The 17,043-nt window shown below is 54.0% G+C and overlaps 1 protein-coding gene across 3 annotated transcripts in view; it reads left to right on the plus strand.

Moving 5' to 3' along the window:
* ZNF609 (zinc finger protein 609) overlaps positions 1-17,043 on the plus strand; it is a 64,129-nt gene that overhangs the window by 15,091 nt on the left and 31,995 nt on the right. The gene's annotated exons all lie outside the window — the stretch shown is intronic.

Genomic DNA, 17,043 nt, shown 5'->3' on the forward strand with positions numbered 1-17,043 from the left:
GTGTGTCAAGGCTCCCTGCAGCTCCTGAAGGAATTTATTTCCTGCTGGTTGCATCATGTGCAGAGAAGGATCCCTTAACGTGTTAGTGGATGTGGGATCTGCATGGGCATGCGGGTGAGCACAAGGAGCAGGGCTGGCAGGAGTCAGCACCTCACTCCTGGCTCTGCCGATGGTACGTGGGCTCTGTCCCACTTGCGGTGGTGGTCTAGGGCTGGTGGGTGGCTATGGGTGATGTTTGACGTGTCACTCCTCTACTAACACGTGGCAGTGATGCTGAGCTGGCCAAGCTGCTCTCCCAGGTCACCAGGGGCACGAAAAGCCCTGCCAGTGGCAGACGGCCAACAGGATGAGCGGCCTCCTGTCCATCTGGGCGGTGCTGGGCTCTGGGTGGCTTCATGGCTGTGTCTGCATGTGGCCGTTTTTCAGGACTCTCTGCTGGTTTCTAAGCAATCACAGTGGCTGATGCAATTTCTGGTTCAGGTGGGGAAGACTTTGAACACATGGAGGTCTATGCTTTCCTCTGTGCCAGCTGCACACGAGGTGTCACTGGCATGTGGGCACGTGCCTGTGAAGCCCTGTGTTTGTCACGCACAGGGTGAGCCCCACAAGCACGTGCGTTCGGGTCGGCTTGGCCCTGTTGCCGTCGGCAAGTGCTGGTGCGTCAGGAGAGTGGCTGGGGAGTATGAGCAGCAGTGTCACCACATGTGCAGCCACAGGTTCCCTGGGAGGATTTCTGCTTTGGTGTCGGGATCACAATGGGGGCACTGGGGTGGGTGGGGCGGGCACAGTGGCATTGGGAGAGGTGCTGAGACCAGAGATTTGTTGGGGAGCATATACGGAGAAAAGAGTGGTGGGGATGGTCAGCCATGGGATGGCTCTGAGACAAGGGCTGCTAAATAGGTTGGTGTTTCCTCCACTTGAGAGGAAGACTCCTGGGGCAGATGATTGAAGCCTGTAAAATTCAGGTGTGGAGACATGTTCCTTTGTTCTGGCAGTGGAACCAAAGTGAATGAAACCAGGAAGAGCAGCAGATGCTCTTTTGCATGATGGACTGGAATGCTGCTTGTAAAAGCTGTGGATGCTGGAAGTCCACCTATGATTTGGGGCACCTGGGTGGGCTTGTGGAGGAGAAACTTATTGGGGGGGCGTACAGGGCAATGTGTTTTGGCTTGGGAAAAACATGAAGAGGACAGAAGCCTGGGAATTGGTTTGGGAAATACCTCAACATGCTTGGCTGTTATGTTCCCTCGTAGCCATCTGTGCTGGCTGCTGTGACAGCCAGCACTGGAGCCGCAGGACCTTGGGTTGTACCCTGCATGGCTTTGCTGTGTTGTTACTATTAAAGATTTTTTTTTTCACTGATACAGCTGCAGAAACTCTTTGCAGTTGGAGAGACCAACGTGAGGTGTGGTGTTGGTGGACGAGAAGCTCCACACATCCTGGTCATGTGTGCTGGCACCTGGAAATCCCTCTGTGTCCTGGGCTCGTCACCCAGCATGGGCGGCAGGGGAGGGGGGGATTCTGCGCCTCTGCCCCGCTCAGGTGAGACCCCACCTGCAGAGCTGCCTCCAACCATGGGATCCTGACATCAGAAGAACGTGGAGCTGCTGGAGAGAGTCCAGAGGAAGCCATGGAGATGCTCTGAGGACTGGAGCCCCTCTGCCCTGGAGCCAGGCTGGGGGAGCTGGGGGTGCTCCCCTGGAGAGGAGAAGGCTCCAGGGAGAGCTCAGAGCCCCTTGCAGGGCCTAAAGAGGCACCAGGAGAGCTGGAGAGGGACTTGGGATAAAGAGTGACAGGACAAGGGGGAATGGCTTCCTACTTGTAGAAGGGAGGGTTAGATGGGATATTGGGAAGAAATTCTTCCCTGTGAGGGTGGGGAGGCCCTGGCACAGGTTTCCCAGAGAAGCTGTGGCTGCCCCATCCCTGGAAGTGTTCCAGGCCAGGTTGGATGGGGCTTGAAGCAATCTGGTCTAGTGGAAGGAAGGTGTCCCTGCCCATGGCAGGAGGTGGAAAAACATGGACATTAAGGTCCCTTTCTAACCCAAATGATTCTATTTTCTTCATGCCAACACCTGGTGAGGACAGTTCTGCCATTTTACTTGTCCAGGTTCAGGCACAACCCCCTCGGTGAAGGCTCAGGCTGGAGGGCTGATCCCTGTTTTGAGAAGGGATTTGATGTCTGGATCTGCAGGAACATGTGTCACTTAGGAGGAAGCATTGTCTGTGTTTCGTCAGCCTCCTGGGGGCAGCTGGATGGCTTCCTTTGGGTCGGGAAAGCCGTGGGCGAGAAGAAAGGTGTCTGCATGGTAAGGGGTGGGAAAGCAGTTCTGTGTCTTGAGGGAAGAGCCTGAGGCTGGGTGGATGCCTGGGGCAGGGTGGAGGACCAGTGGGATGCAATGGGGGATGTGGCGTTGGGCCCGTCTGTCTCCTGAAAGCTGCAGCAATGCCCCAGAAACTGCATGTGGAGTCCAAAGGACAAGCCAAGCGCAGAGGTACATGCTGGCTGTGGGAGGGAAGGCAACTCCTCCAGGCAGTGCATTGAGAGGATTAAGGCAGCAGGTTCACTCTGGCCTGGGGACAAACCCCGCCTGGGAAGAGAAACTTGCTCAGACTGAAACAGGAACGGCCACAACGTGACTCAGCCCAACCTTTGGTCTCCCTTAGCTTGTCCTTTGCTTAACCCTGTGCTGCTCCCGCTTCCGTTTCGGGCAGGGAAGCTGGTCTCCATCTGCGGATGAAGAAAGGGAGACTGTCTGTCCCTCCACTGCCTTCAGCCTGGGGTAGGCGACCTCCCCGCAGCAGATGTGTGCTGAGCTGGCAGCCGCCAGCCAGGAGGCTCTGTTGTATCTCCATGGCTGGAATAACGAGCACTTTAGCAGGGAGTATTTTTCCTTGATGAGGTGCTTCAATGCCGCAGCCAGCTCTTGCCCCAGCCAGCTCACCCCACTTGCCTCTACGTCTGCTTTTGTGTTCTTCCAGTATCTTGCTGTAGGTTTTGGCAGCCGTCGAGTCCTTGTTGGGTGTAGGAAGGAGTTTTGCTTTGGGTTTTGCCAGACACTTTTCCGTGTCAGCCGGTGCTCCATGGCTCTGTGTCCATGGGCGAGTTCAACCTCGCTCCCATGTCTGACACAGCAGTGATGGAGCCTGTGGACATGGCCCTTGGGCTCTGTGGGATGTGTTTTGCCAGAGTGACCCCATGGCTCTGGTTGCTGCTTTCTGGGGTGAAGCCTTCAGAACTGAATATCCCAAATATCCTTTTTTTTGGTGTGGATCTTGGCCGTGTCCTGGTTTGTTATGTGCTCTCCTCGAACCCAGTGCCATCAATGTGTTGAGACACAGGCGATAACTTCTCCAGGGATGGGGCTGATCTGAAACCCACTGGCAGTAACGCTGCTGAGACCTTCCAGGGTCTCTGGGATGGGCTGAACACCTTGAGAAGGCTTACCTTTGGCTGTGGTCAGTGCCTGAGCGGCTCCCTGGAGCCCCAAAACATATGTGGAGGGGCAGCAGTGGGAGCTTAAAATACTTGCAGCAGGGAGAGAAAAGAGCTTGTGCTGGTGGACCCATGAGCATGGCGACCGGTGGCTGGGTCAATCCCTGGGTCACTGGGGATGGCTGGAGCTGAGTTGGTGTTTGGTTTGGTTTGGCTTGGTTTGGTTTGGCTTGGTTTGGTTTGGGGGACACTGGTGCTGGGAGGGAATGGCAGCTCTCGGCAAGCAGCCGAGCTCAGCAAAATGGCCGTGCACAGAGGAGCAGCGCTGGTTTTGCCCCACCGGCCGCCGTCACGTGGCTGAGCTGGCCCTGGGGCTGGTGGTCGAGCTGGCCCCTTCCTCACCAGCCCTGCATCCACCACACTGCCCACACTGGGCCCCTGCACCCGCTCCCGGCACTCCGGGGCGTGCTGGCCTGGCCAGGGGATGTTGAGCATTAAACAAAAGAGCCTCCCAGCTCTTGGCTGCCGCTCCGGCTTTGTTTTGATTGAGAGGTTGTTCAGCAGGAGGAGGGAGGGGGTTTTTTTTTCCCTTCTCTTCTGACGAGCGTCCAGATGCGACGCTGCTGCAGACAAGGGAAAGGCAAACAGAAGCCGCTGGAGACTCGGCTCTTCTGAAAAGCCTCTCTGGGTCACGTGTGCTGCGGTTTTGGGCAGCCAGGAGGATGGATTCATCCGTGTCCCTCTGCGGGAGAGGGGGTGGAAGCCACCGGTGCATTTTTTCTCCTGAACTTCTCCCAAGACACAGTGTAGTGATGCCCTGTGCATGCTCAGAGCAGACATCCCTGCTGTGGGTGACCTGATAGAGAGGGGCTCTTGTGAGATGGGGGACACTGCAGTGTGTTCACACCAAAACTGGTGGTTCCGTGGGAGGACAGCGTGGCAGCAGAGGGAGTGCTTGGCGTCAGGTGGCCATGGAGGCAGTGGGGTGGTGACCCCACACCAGTGGCAGCTGCCAAAAAAGAAATACACCCAAACAATGCTGTGCACTATCCCTGCTGCTGCTGGCTTGCTCAGCAGTTTGCAGGGTGGCTGTGGTGTCAGCTTTGCGGACCTTCATGCCCTAATCCAGGGATGCAGACCTGCGTGGTGTCTCCAGTGCTGGTCCTACAGCCTCAGTGGGATGTGGGATGGACCCCCAGGTGCCAGATGTCCTGCACCATTAATCCTTTACCTGGAATGAAAGCGTGGTTGCCTTTTTTTAGCCATTTTTCTATTTTTGGGGGGAGGGATGAAGCTTCGTTGTGGGTGCAGCAGCAAGGATTGGGGTGAGGGATTTCTGTGAGACTCCAGCTTGAAGAGGTGAGATCTCCAGCTTGAAAAGGTGAGATCTCCCAGTCCCTCTGCTGGGTCCAAGCCCAACAGGAGATGGCCATAGACTGTCTTGGGAACATTTCTTGATGTGGGGGAGAACCAGGATGAGATGGGGGCTGGTCCTAGCCTTGTGCTTTGACGATGTGCTTGGGATTTTGACTGGTGTGGGGCTCCTTGCCTTGGGCCCAGAATTTGGGTGGAGCAACTCCCAGTAGAGCTGTTTTGGTGAAAACAATTGTTGCTGGCTTTGGAGCTGGTGTTCACCCTGTGCTTCATTTTCCCCGGGGATCTTTAGGGCGTGTGGGAAGCCCAGTGCTTGGGTAGGGACCTGCTCATGCCCGAAACCCTGGGGAGAAGTTGTTTCCCAGCCCTTGCTCTGCAGGGCTTGTCTCTTTCCGGGGAATTGGCAGCTCAGGGAGGTGGCAGGGGCATGCAGGCAGCTACTGGCTCCTGCCTGATCTGCTCGCTGTGGTTCTTTTTCTCCAGCCATGCTGGAATCGGCCGCCTCCAGAGCTGCTGACAGGGCTGTGTTGGGAGTCCTTGGGAATGACACCACTCGTTTCCTTATCGTCCCCAGCCCTGCCGCCCGGAGCCTTCTGCTCTAGGAACAAGGCAAGAAGGGGGCATGCAGCCAACATGTGTCAAGAGCTACAAAGGAGGAAATTGGCCTCGTTCACTTCAAACCATGGGGTTAGTGCTGGAGTTTTGGCTCCTGCTGAGAGGTTATTTATATGTGGGCTTTTTTTTATAACCACTGGATGTAGCAGGCTGGGAGTTCCAGCTGATCCCACCTCTGAAGGCTTTACAAAGGGAAAATTGCATCTCTCCCTGGTTGCTTTCCCAGATGGCAGTATTAGGAAGGACTAAAGGGCTGAGTTAGCTTTGATGCCCGACCCATCAGTGTTGCTGTATCCCAGTGAGCTGCCTGTCATGCTGAAACATGGCCTGATCTCCACCAGAACGGGCAGCAGGACATGTGGCTCCCTGTCAAGGACATCGTGGTAGGAAATGGAGCAGCGCTGGGAAAGAAGAGGAAAAACCTCCCCACTCCTGAAGCGTGAGAGTAGAATGACACCGTGGTAACAAGGGGGCTGATAGAGGGGGGACAGAAGAGGAACAGCCCCTTCTCTGCTTCCTTGGTGCAAGCGACCTGCAAATCCGCTCCCCCAGTGCTTTGATGAGAGATTTGGATGGGAAGGCTGACGGGTGATTGATCCTGCTGATTCATGGGCCTGATTCCTCCCCTGAGAGCAACAGGAACTGCTGGAGATGGGTCAGATTTTGAGGCTAACGGGCTCTGGTAGACTCTGTGGTGTTTTTTTGCTTTGCTTCCAGGCTGGCTGTAGCTGCTCATTAGCCTAATGACCCCAGTTACCCAGCACCATTTATCTGCCGAGGGAGATTTCTTTAAAGGAAGATTTTCGCCTCTGGAGTGCTGTGCGACCCTGAAAGCTTCAAAACTCTGCGAGCTGCTCCTGAAGCCCTGCCGGGGAGCTGATGCAGGGGGAGTGTGCCAGGAATAACCCGCTAATGAGCAAAGCTGCTCCTCCACCCGGCAGCCAGGGAGGCCACGGGAAAGGGCTGCAGAGCACAGGCTGCCTGCTTTTCCCCTCCTATGCTTTTAAAGGCTGCTTGGTTGGGGATTCACTGCCTTTTCCCTGTTTTCTGCAGGCACGACATCCTCTGTGCCACTGCTTTCACAGTGCTGCATTGCTCTGCTGCTACTCTCGAGGCTGCTTTGGTCTGGAGCTGTGAAATCCATCTTCCCTCTGAATCCTCGTGTACAGGCAACCCTGGACATGTGTTGGGCAAGAGGGCACTTAAATCCCCAGAGCTGAAGGTGGGCAGGAGAAAAAGCAGTGGTGATTGCTGTGGACTTTCTGGGGTGGTTTTGTGACGTTCCTACCTCATGGTGATCAGTGCCTGGAACTCAAGCACTCAGGGGGTGCAAGAGGAGCCACCCCAGGGCTCAGAGCTGTTGAGCAGCAGCTGGGAGAGCAGCCCAGGGCTGGGAAACAACTGCCGGGCTCCGGAATGATTTAAAGCCACCAGCAGCCTGACGATATGTTGTATTTGGTGACAACATCTGCTCGAGATATTCCTGTCCCTGTTACTCATTCCTGCCCACGGAGCAGATCAGGGAACTGATCTGATGTAAATAAACGTGCTCAGGGTTTTCTGGGGTGAGCTCAGGCTGTGGGCTGGCATGGACGGGTGAGCTGGGATGGATGGGGCATGGACAGCCATGATGGCACTGGGGCTGGAGATGGGGGCATGGCAGTGATGGTGGCACCTGGGGTGGGGGCACAGCAGTTGTAGTGGCACCTGGGGCTGGAGATGGGGGCTTTGCTGTGACCATGCTGTGGTATAAAGGTTTTAGGGTCTCACTGGCCTCTCACAGGGCTCACAGTGGTTTTGATGAGCTCTGCTCAATCCGGGAGAGCACATGGTGCCTGTGCTCCCATCCTTCCTCCTCCTGTGCTCCCAGCCTTGCCAGCTGAATGGTGCTGGCTCCATCCCAGTGTTCTGTGGGCAGGATAAATCCCTGTGCAGGAAGATGCTACCACAGAGCTTTTGTATGGTGTGGTGATGGCATGTACTCATATCTGCTGACTTTTCCTGTCCTTGACATTGAAGTGGCTTTAAAAAGTGGCTTTTAAAAAGTATCTAGATTTATTTTAAGATACTGTCTGGCCCTCATTTGCTTGGGGTGTCTTGGAATGTGTTGTGATGAATAGTGTGGAGAGCATGCCTGCTCTGCAGGCCTGAGCTGGAATTCTGGTTGGGATGTGGAGGTCACCATGTTTTATGTCTTGTTGAGGGGATGAGGTGTGATAAAGCTCAAAAGTGGATTTTGTCTGGTGCTGAGGGAGTAAGAGCACCCCCTGGGCTGCCCTCCCTTAATGCAGATGCAGGAGCCTACGTGTCTCAATTTCCCCTGTCCATTGCATGGATTGGTTTCTCCTCTTAGGCTTGAGCGTGGGGTTTGCTGGGGGGAGCACGAGGGTGCTCTGGGTAGAGAAGGCATCGTTGAAGCTACAGATCCTGTGGTTGTGGCGCTGTGTTCTTGGTTTTTTTCCCAAGCCAGAAAGTAGTTTCATTCCAGGAAGCTCGCTCGCTCCCCCAATTAGCCATGGAAATGCAGCGTTGTGATATTTTCCCCAGGTGTTATGCAAATGAACGCTTCCCCCACCCCTCCCTCCACTCGTCGGGGTGCAGGTACGCTGCCTCCCGTGCTGGGAATGGCCCTCTCATCTGTTTAGCAGATGGCTGTGCCATGTTCCGGAGTGAACTGCCTGCCGTGTGGCTGGTGGTTGCCATCCTAGGATCAGCCCTCAGAAAAGGACCCTGGAGCTGGGTCTTGGTCCTGTGTTCGAGCTGGGCTGGAGGAGGGAGAGCTGCACCCACCCAGTGGGTCCTGTGTGGGTAGTGGCAAGTAGAGTCTTGGGGTGTGTTGTCTGAAAGGGGAGGCCATCCCAAAAATCATCGGTACCACTGCAGCTGGGATGCTCCATCACTGTTGCGGTGCAGCAGAGAGGCTGCTGTGTCCGTGTGATCCCACACCAGACATGGTGCACGCCGAGAGCCATGGCTACTGTGACTGCACCAGCTCCAAGCAAGTATTTCCAGCTGGTGCTGCCCAGCCAGCTTGGGATCCTGAGCTGCCTTCTGCACAGGACACCAAGCCCCAGGTCTGCACTTGTGTGTCCCTCTGACCCACCGTGGTGTAAAGAATGGATGCCCCTTTGCGAGGAGAAGGGAACAAAGAAAGGGTTCACTGAAAGGGTGGCAAGGCATTGGAACAGGCTGCCCAAGGAAGTGGTGGAATCACCATCCCTGGAAGTGTTTGAAAAGTGTGTGGATGTGGCACTTGGAGTATGGTGGTGACCGTGGTGGTGCTGGGTTAATGGCTGGACTAGAGGTCCAGCCACTGGAGGTCTTCTTCAGCCTTTATGAGTCTATGAAGGCTGGAGCCAAGTTCTGGGGATCGAATGGCTAAGAGGGGCTTGAAAGAACGGCTGAGCGCTGGGTCTGGACTCCATGTGCTCAGGGGCCAGGGGAAATTCCTTTCCAAGGCTGAAAGGGGAGGATGGCTGGCCACCAGGCAGCTCTTTGAGGTGGTGACAAAGTCATCAAGCAGAGCTGGCCCGTACTGGCAAAGCCTCTCGTGCCTGGGCACAGGTGGGACCAGTGGATCTGTGGGGTACCTTGTACACAGAGCAAAGTTTCAGCATTTCCAGGGCTGTTTGCTGTTCTGTGGCTTGGAGGGGAGGAAGGCGACTGTGTCTGTATATCACGGACCTGGTTTGCTGACAGGAAGGTTTCTTTCTTTGCTCAGCATTAACATTTCAAGGTGCAGGAACTCTCTGGGTGTTAGTGTTTTATGGCCTCACAGGTTGGCTATTAATGCTCTGCTTTGTGGGTAGGGTGAGGGAGCTGGAGGGGCTGAGTGGTGAATGTCCCTTTGACGGAAACCAGCCTTTTGGTCAAACCCCTACAGCCAGGAGCAGAGCTGCCCTGGCCTGGGGGAAGAGTCGAAGCCCCTTGGGAGTGGGGAGAGCAGGTGGTTCAGCTCTTGGGCTGGGTCTGGATCTTGTATCCAAAAAGACAAAGTTGCATGTGAAGCCACGCCCAAATGTGACCAAATGTGCTGTGGCTTTGCCAGATCCCTGCCAAGCTTGTGGAGGAGCCACCTCCCAGGAAAAGGCCCTGCTTTACTGGGGCTCACAGCTGTGCTCCTCCCTGCTGCTTCCTCCAGACCTAGAAAACAGGAGCTGTTGGTGTTCCCTGTGTCAGATCCCTCAATGGCAGCTTGGACCAGCTTGTGTCCTGTCCTCGTGGTCTCTCAGTAGGGTCGGTGTTTTCCTGTTCCCCCAGGGGCCATGAGGAGGTTCATGGCATTAAAAACTAGAAATGTTGGGATTTCCAGGCTGTGTACTCACCAGTAAGGCCTTGGCTCTGGCAGGAGCAGCTCCCCGTGTAGGGCCCTGCAAAGGAGGAAGACGCAGCAGAGAGGGCAGCAGCACATCTGGTTCTGGTTTTTCTTGTATGAACAGAGGCTGTTTTGGGGTTCCCTTGCATCACCCCTGTACAGTGCTCTCGGTGTGCTTGAGCCCCGGGACCAAATTCATGTGCCTTCCTGCAGGGAAGGGGCTCTCCTCAGCTATTCTTGGCTGGGAGGGCAGGAGCCATCTTGGTGGTGTCCCGATGGCCTCCAGCCTTTGGCTGCAGGAATGAGAGTGACTAGACTTGCAGGTGCCTGTTCTTTCTGGGCAAGAAACCAAAGGCTACCAAAGCAGCCAGAATTTTCTGAGCAAAGAGGGGATCCAGTTTGGTGCAGATCCCAAGCCGGTAGCACGAGGAGCCTGTGGTGAGAGGTTGCCTTCTCTTTTGAAGCCACCATCATGAACCAGAGCATGTTGAGTGGGGGTGAGAGACTGGGGTTTTGGTAAATTGGACGTTTCTGGGCATGGAGACACGTTACAGTGCAGTGCTTTGCTCCTTCCCCACTGCTCCACTGTTGTGTGTTGTCCAAAAGCCTTTGGGAATGTTCCTCCCTGGTAGACATGTTGCAAAAATGACACTGAAGCAGGTGAGGTGCCTCGGCAGCCCCTGTTGGCTGAGCAATCCCAGCCTCCTGCCAGTGAACGTGGCCATTAAAACCCAGTCTCCGCTGGGAGCTGGTGGTCTGATACGGGAGATGGGAAGAGCATTGCTTTCAATTTCCCACTGATCCGAATGAGCTGGTGTGGGAGACTTGGATGGCCTGGCTGAGTTGGGGGCTGTTAGCTCCAGCACTCAGAGCTGCTCTCAGGTCCGCATTGCTTCTCAGTTCTAGGAAATGGAATAAAGAGAAAACCACTTAGGAGGATTTTAATCAGAACTTGGCAGGAGAACTTAAGGAAACCCAAGAAATCTTCTGACAGCCACATTCACGCAGGGATTGCCAATGAATGGAAAGGGCAAAGGCAGGGCCTTGGCTCGGGTGGGTTGGGTTTCTTCTGGCTCGTTTAATGGGATGCCATTAGCATTTCTGCCCTCCCCTGCTGGGAGGGGAGGGGGGGAAATAAGCCTTCTTCAGTATGCTGGAGACTTGTCAGCTGGAAATGAGGCCGAATCCCCTGGGAGTAGATGATGAAAGTCATCCCAGACCTGCTGGAGATGGCCAGCATGGCTCAGGAGGAGGAGATTGCGTAATTTTTACTAATAGAGACCTTGGAGTTTGGGACTGTCTTGTCGTATGGTTGGATTTCTTCAAGAGGTTGATCTTGGCAGGCTGGAGAGGTGGGTCTGTGTGAACCTCATGAAGTTCAGCAAGGTCCCTGTGCCGGGGCCATGCCTAGCACAAACACAGGCTGGGTGGAGAACAGATTGAGCACAGCCCCGGGGGAAGGACCTGGGGATGCTGGTGGCTGACAAATTGGATGTGACCTGGCAGTGTCTGCTTGCAGCCCAGAAAGCCAACCTGGGCTGCATCCAGAGGAGTGGAGCTGGCAAGTGGAGGGAGGGGACTCTGCCCCACTCAGGTGAGACCCTACCCGCAGAGCTGCCTCCAGTCTGAGGGTCCAACATCAGAAGCTGCTGGAGAGAGTCCAGAGAATGCCATGGAGATACTATGAGACTTGGAGTGTCTCTGCTCTGGAACCAGGCTGGGGTGTGCACCTGGACTAGAGAAGGCTCCAGGGAGAGCTCAGAGCCCCTTCCAGTGCCTAAAGGGGCTCCAGGAGAGCTGGAGAGGGACTGGGGACAAGGGCCTGGAGTGCGAGGACAAGGGGAAGTGCCTTCCCACTGCCAGAGGGCAGGGATAGGTGGGATATTGGGAAGGAATTGTTTCCTGTGAGGATGGTGAGGCCCCAGCACGGGTTGCCCAGAGAAGCTGTGGCTGCATCGTCCCTGGAAGTGTTCCAGGCCAGGTTGTATGGGGATTGGAGGAACCTGGTGTAGTGGGAGGTGTCCCAGTCCATGGCAGGGGATTGGAATGAGATGAGTTTGAAGATCCCTTCCAACCCGAAGTGTTCAATGGTTCAGTGGTGCTGGGTGAGTACTGCTGGGAGTGAGAAATGCTGCGATGAGTTTCAAAGCCCTTGTAGATGATGTCTGGTTTCAAACTAAGACGTGTGAGGAGTGGACAAACCTGTTGCTGTGATGGGAGATTTCATCAGCTTTCCATATCCTCACTTAGAGCTGATGGTGAGTTTCTCATAACATCTTCTTAGCTCAAGTTTCTTGGCTCGGCTGTAACTCCTTTTGTAAATTGTTATTTTGGAAAATTTGATTAAAAATCCATGGAGTGGTATGAGGAGCTTGACCATTTAGGGGTAGGAGAGCTGCAAGAGCAGTTCTTGCGTGTGTGTCCTGCAGCTGGGTAACCCAAACCAGCTTTTGTTTTCCGATTCCTGGGGAGGGGAGCATGTAGTTCTGGTTTATGAGTGCAGGCCTGGCGTTGCTGAGCAGAAACCCCCCCAAGTTGTGTTTATTTGTAAAGGGCTCTTCAAGACTGCGTTGTACCACAGCTTTTTGTTTTATTGATATTCCAACATCTGGACGGTTTCCTAAACGTGCTTTCATCCAAGGAGAGATTAAGGGAGTGGGAACTGTTCTGATAAAGCTGCCAAAAATAATCTTTGCTTGAGACTAAGTACCGCTCTTGGGACTTTGTCTTGTAAAACAATTTGTGGGTGAGCGTGAAGAACCATCCTAGGAAGCCCCAAATGCTCCAGATGGTCATTCCTGCTGGGGGGTTGGAGGACTATAAATTCTCCACAAGAGTGTTTGAATTTGTCGCGTGCTGCCTGAGGTGATCTAATAGCAGTCAGGGAAGTTTCAGGATTTGTGGCTGAGGTGACTGAATCCCTGAGAGGAGGGATCTGCATGCAACGTGGTTGGATTGACGGGAGCACTGCTGATGCACATCCATCTTCCTCACACCCCACAGTGGATTGCTCATGGATGGGTTGTCATCTCCTGTGACGAGCTGATGTAATGAGGGTGATAGTTGGTGTAGTGTTACAGTGCAGTAAAAAGCTGTAAGTATACTTCCTCAGTGTAGCTTTAGGTGTTGAGGATGTGATGGTGGCAGTGGGATACAGATGAGCCGTGAGGTTTTGTATGAAGATCCATCTGAAAGTAGGTTGGTGCCGCATTGGAGTTGTTTGGCTGTCAGCACCTGGGAGGTGCCGAGCTCAGCGGAGCACAGCAGCCTTAATGCTGCCCCCTTTGTCATCCTCCTTCTGGCAGTGTTTTTGCTAAAAATCACGTCCGTATGCTGTGACTTTGTTTGACAACTTGTGCAGTGACAGGGAGCTGAACTTCTTCCTTGACGAGATGTGTAGGTATACACGGCATGTGCTCTCCAAACTTGCATGGCCCTGAAGCAAAATATGGTTTGGATGCCATCTGCTTCCTGAGGGGCAGAATCCGAGCTGCTGGAGGAAGCTTAACGCTTCTGTGGGATGTGTGTTGCCCCATGCCTCTCCCAAAGGACCTGGGATTGGCTGCTCTGGGTCAGTTCAGTTAATTCACAATTAACGAGGTGCTATTAAAACATGCATGTTCATAGGAGGACTTTCTCTGAGGCTCTTGGCTAGTGGCTCGTGTATCCCACCTGGGAATCACACCATGGCCCGTGAGCAGAGGATTGAAGTTGTGACCCATTGAGTATCCTGAGTCAGAAGGGACCCACAAGGATCATCAAGTCCAACTCCTGGTAGGTTTGACTCCATAAACAGTTATGATAATAACTTGGAGGAGGTTGTGTTGGTAGGACAGAGTCTTCCTACTCAGGGCTTTCTCTTGGCTCTAGAAACAGGAACTCTGGAAAGCACCATCAGAAAGCATCGCCAGAAACCACCTTGGTGGCTCTGCCAGCAGAGCTCCTCAAATTCCCAGGATGGCTGAACGCATCCATGCTGGCTGGGAGCTGTTCTGGCTCCTGCCTGGGGTCATAGGGCAGGCTGGGGGGCCTGGCTCTGGAGACTCACTGGAGAACTCCAGCTGGCTTGTGACCCAACGAGGCTGAAAGCAGCCACTCTTCCATCTGGGCCAAGAATTTGTAGGGGTTTAATCATCCTGTCCTGGCATTAGGCTGGCATGTTCTTCCAGTGTCAGATTTACTGCTGTTGGCCCCCAGATGCCCAGTGCGGCTTCTTCAGCTGGTGTGTTCCCAGTGGGGCAAACCCTGCTTGGTTTTATGAGACCAAAGCTAACATCTCAGCGTAGTTGGACTTTTTTAGTATCATTTGAATGTCCAACAGTGCAGGTCTTCAGCTTGTTTCTTGTGTTGAGGTGATTGTACCGTGAAGGTTTTGGTCTTCTCTCTTACTCAGATCCTCTCTGCACAGGGGAAAGGAGTCTTTTATCTGGGTGTATTTTTTGCGGCCAGGGCTCCACATTCCTTCATGAGCCGTGTGTAGCCTGGTAGTGTTTTGGTGGGAAGAAACTAATGGCTGAAGCAGCTGCCTGGGCTTCAGAGGAGATGGTTTGGGGGGAGTGGGGATGAATGGGGGGGACTGCCTTGGGCTTGTGGCTAGATCTGAAGTTTCATCCCTGAATCACTGCGGGGGGTGGGACGTTGGCATGTGGATGTGAGTGTGCTACATGGGGAAGTTGGAAGGTGTCCCTGCCCATGGCAGGGGTTTGGAACTGGATAAGCTTTAAGGTCCCCAACAACCCAAGCTTTTTTGTGGTTCTGTAAGCTAAGTTTGGCTCTGGAAGGTGATCGTTTCAGATCAGTGATGTCCTTCTCTGCAAGTCTTTGGCCCAAAATTGCCTGCCTTCTTGTTGCTGACAGCTTCAGTGCTTCTGCCATTCCCTTCCATTACCCTGGTGGGAGAAGCAAGAAAGCTGGAGGAGCCAGGTTTGGTTCCATCTTAGTGTTTCACAGACTCAGAGGCTGGTTTGGGTTGGAAGGGACTTTCAAACTCACCTCATTCCACCCTGTGCCATGGGCTGGGATACCTTGTACTAGACCAGATTGCTCCAAGCCATGGCCAGCCTGACCTCAGATGGGGCAGACACAACTTCTCTGGGCAATCTTCACCTGGGCAAAATGTATTTTCTTCCACCCGTGTCCTTTGAGAGTCTGGCTCTACTGGATGACAGGCTGGGATGTGAGGTCCTGCTGTCCAGGAGAAGATGATGGCCGTGGTCTTCCTTACTACTGGCTCCTGCCTGGAGAAGGGAGCAGAATACATGTCGATGGGAGGCAGGACTTGGGAATTGTTCTACTGTGAGATCTCTCATCTTGCCATTGTCCTGAACCACTTTCAGCCCAGCCATGTTTCAGGACCAAGCCTTCTGGACACAGCTGATGTTTGGAGATGATCTCTTGGAAGATGGGAGATCTCAGAGGAGAGCTTCCTCAGGTTTGTGTTCGGCCTAAATGTGGGCACAGGAACCTTCCTGCCTCCTTGTGCAGTCATTGGAGCTTTGCTGCTCCCCAGGAGGTGTCCTGCCTGCTCCTGGCCACCCCTTCCCACATCAATGCTCAAGGGTTTGTGCAGCCATGTGGGGAATTGGGTCAGGGACATGATCCAATTAAAAGCTGTGCTGAGCGACATCGAAAGCAGGTTTTAACCAGGCAGTTTCCCGACAGTCCACAAATGCCTGTGTTGGGAAAAGAGGGCTTTGGGCTGCAGCAGGAATAAGCAGCCAAGGATGGATTGTGGTGGGATGGTTTCTTTGGGTGGTGATGCTGGTCCATGAAGGCTTGCTGTGTTGGTAGGCAACAGTAGGGACAATGAACCCGACTCCCACTTGGATTGTGGCTGGTGAGTCTTTGTTTTCTTCCCAGAGAGCCCAGTCTCGCTCCCTTGCATCTGTTTCATGGCTGCCATCGCTCATGGAGAGCCTCTCATCAGGTGTTTCTCAGGCTCCTTCTCTCCAAGGGTGCAGCCAAGGGCTGTGGTCGCAGGGGAGGACTGGAATTGCACCGCACCCATGCCCATCCTCACTGCCTGGGCGAGGGGGGGTTGCCTTCAGTAATCCTGACTAATCCTTTAATCTGTATCAACACTGATAGGTATTAAAGCAGCAGATAAGGTTCAGACCATGGCTTGGAGCTCAGCGATATCCCCACCCTCTTCCAGCTAAATCTGGGCTGATTGTGCTTTCTCTTAAGGGGACCGTGCTTGTTTGCCGAGCAGCTGCATTGGGTTGAGAGGGTGGATTAGCTGTTCCCAGCTGGAACATGCCCTTGTTGCTGGGCTCCATCTTGCCAGACAAGTCCATTGATCTGTCTGTGTGTGTTCCTGGTGACCAGCATCCCGTGCTTGCTGGAGCAAACCCCTCCAGGTTAGCGTTCCTCTGCCAGTCTGCAGCAGATCTGTAGCCTCCTGCTTTTATCTGTGTTATTCACCTGGATATAAGCCTGATTCAGCTGTAGACACTTCAAGGAGTTCTTAGGCAACAACACGAAGCTTTTGGTGCGGCAACCAGTGCTGCGGATCTGCGGTTCCTTGCTGCCTGCAGCTCACAGCAGGATTTCCCTCCTGCCCCACCTCCAGAGCAGGACTCCCACCACCACCACATCCTTTCACTCCAGGCCTTCCACACTCTTCTTTTTGGGCGCCTTTCCTCATGGCTGAGGTCTGCAATGTTCTCCCTTGTACGGCTTCAGGGCACCTCCGGTTACCCCAATGATCCAGCTCTGTGAAGGTGGGACTCCAGAGCTGGCTGTCCCATGTTTGGTGGGCAGCAAACCAAGGTTGTCAATGCCGGGAAGAGCTGCTCCTGGTTGAGTTCACTGTGCAAAACAAACTGTCCCTGTTGTTTATGCTGTCGTAGGCTCGTCCGCCCTTTCCCTGTCCTCTTCCAGCTTCTCCCCATGCTCATGGGATTGCTCCGAGTTTGCCACTGGTTCCTTCATCAGCAAAGCCATGGTTAATCCTTTAAGCTGTCAGCAAACAACCCCCTTCTTAAAATTCTAGCACGCAAGCTCGGCTGGGATGGAGCCTGGCTCACAACCCCAAGGTTTCATTTTTGTTCCCAGATTATCACCTGCTGGTCCTTCCTGGTCCCAGTTCTGGATGGTGCTGCAGGCTCCTCGCCATGGCTGTGGAGCAGTGGATGGCTTACGCTTGCATGTGGCCTTCTGTGATATATCTGAGGTGTAAAAACGTTCAGGTTCTGGATTACCTAATGAGGGGTTCCAAGTGTGTCAGGTGGTTTGACGTCACAGGTGAGAATTTGTTGCTTAGATTCCATGTGGATGAGGTCTCACCTCCCTGAAGAGCCACCTG

Source organism: Aphelocoma coerulescens, chromosome 10 (genome assembly GCF_041296385.1).
Source record: "Aphelocoma coerulescens isolate FSJ_1873_10779 chromosome 10, UR_Acoe_1.0, whole genome shotgun sequence".
In the NCBI taxonomy this organism is placed as follows: domain Eukaryota; kingdom Metazoa; phylum Chordata; class Aves; order Passeriformes; family Corvidae; genus Aphelocoma; species Aphelocoma coerulescens.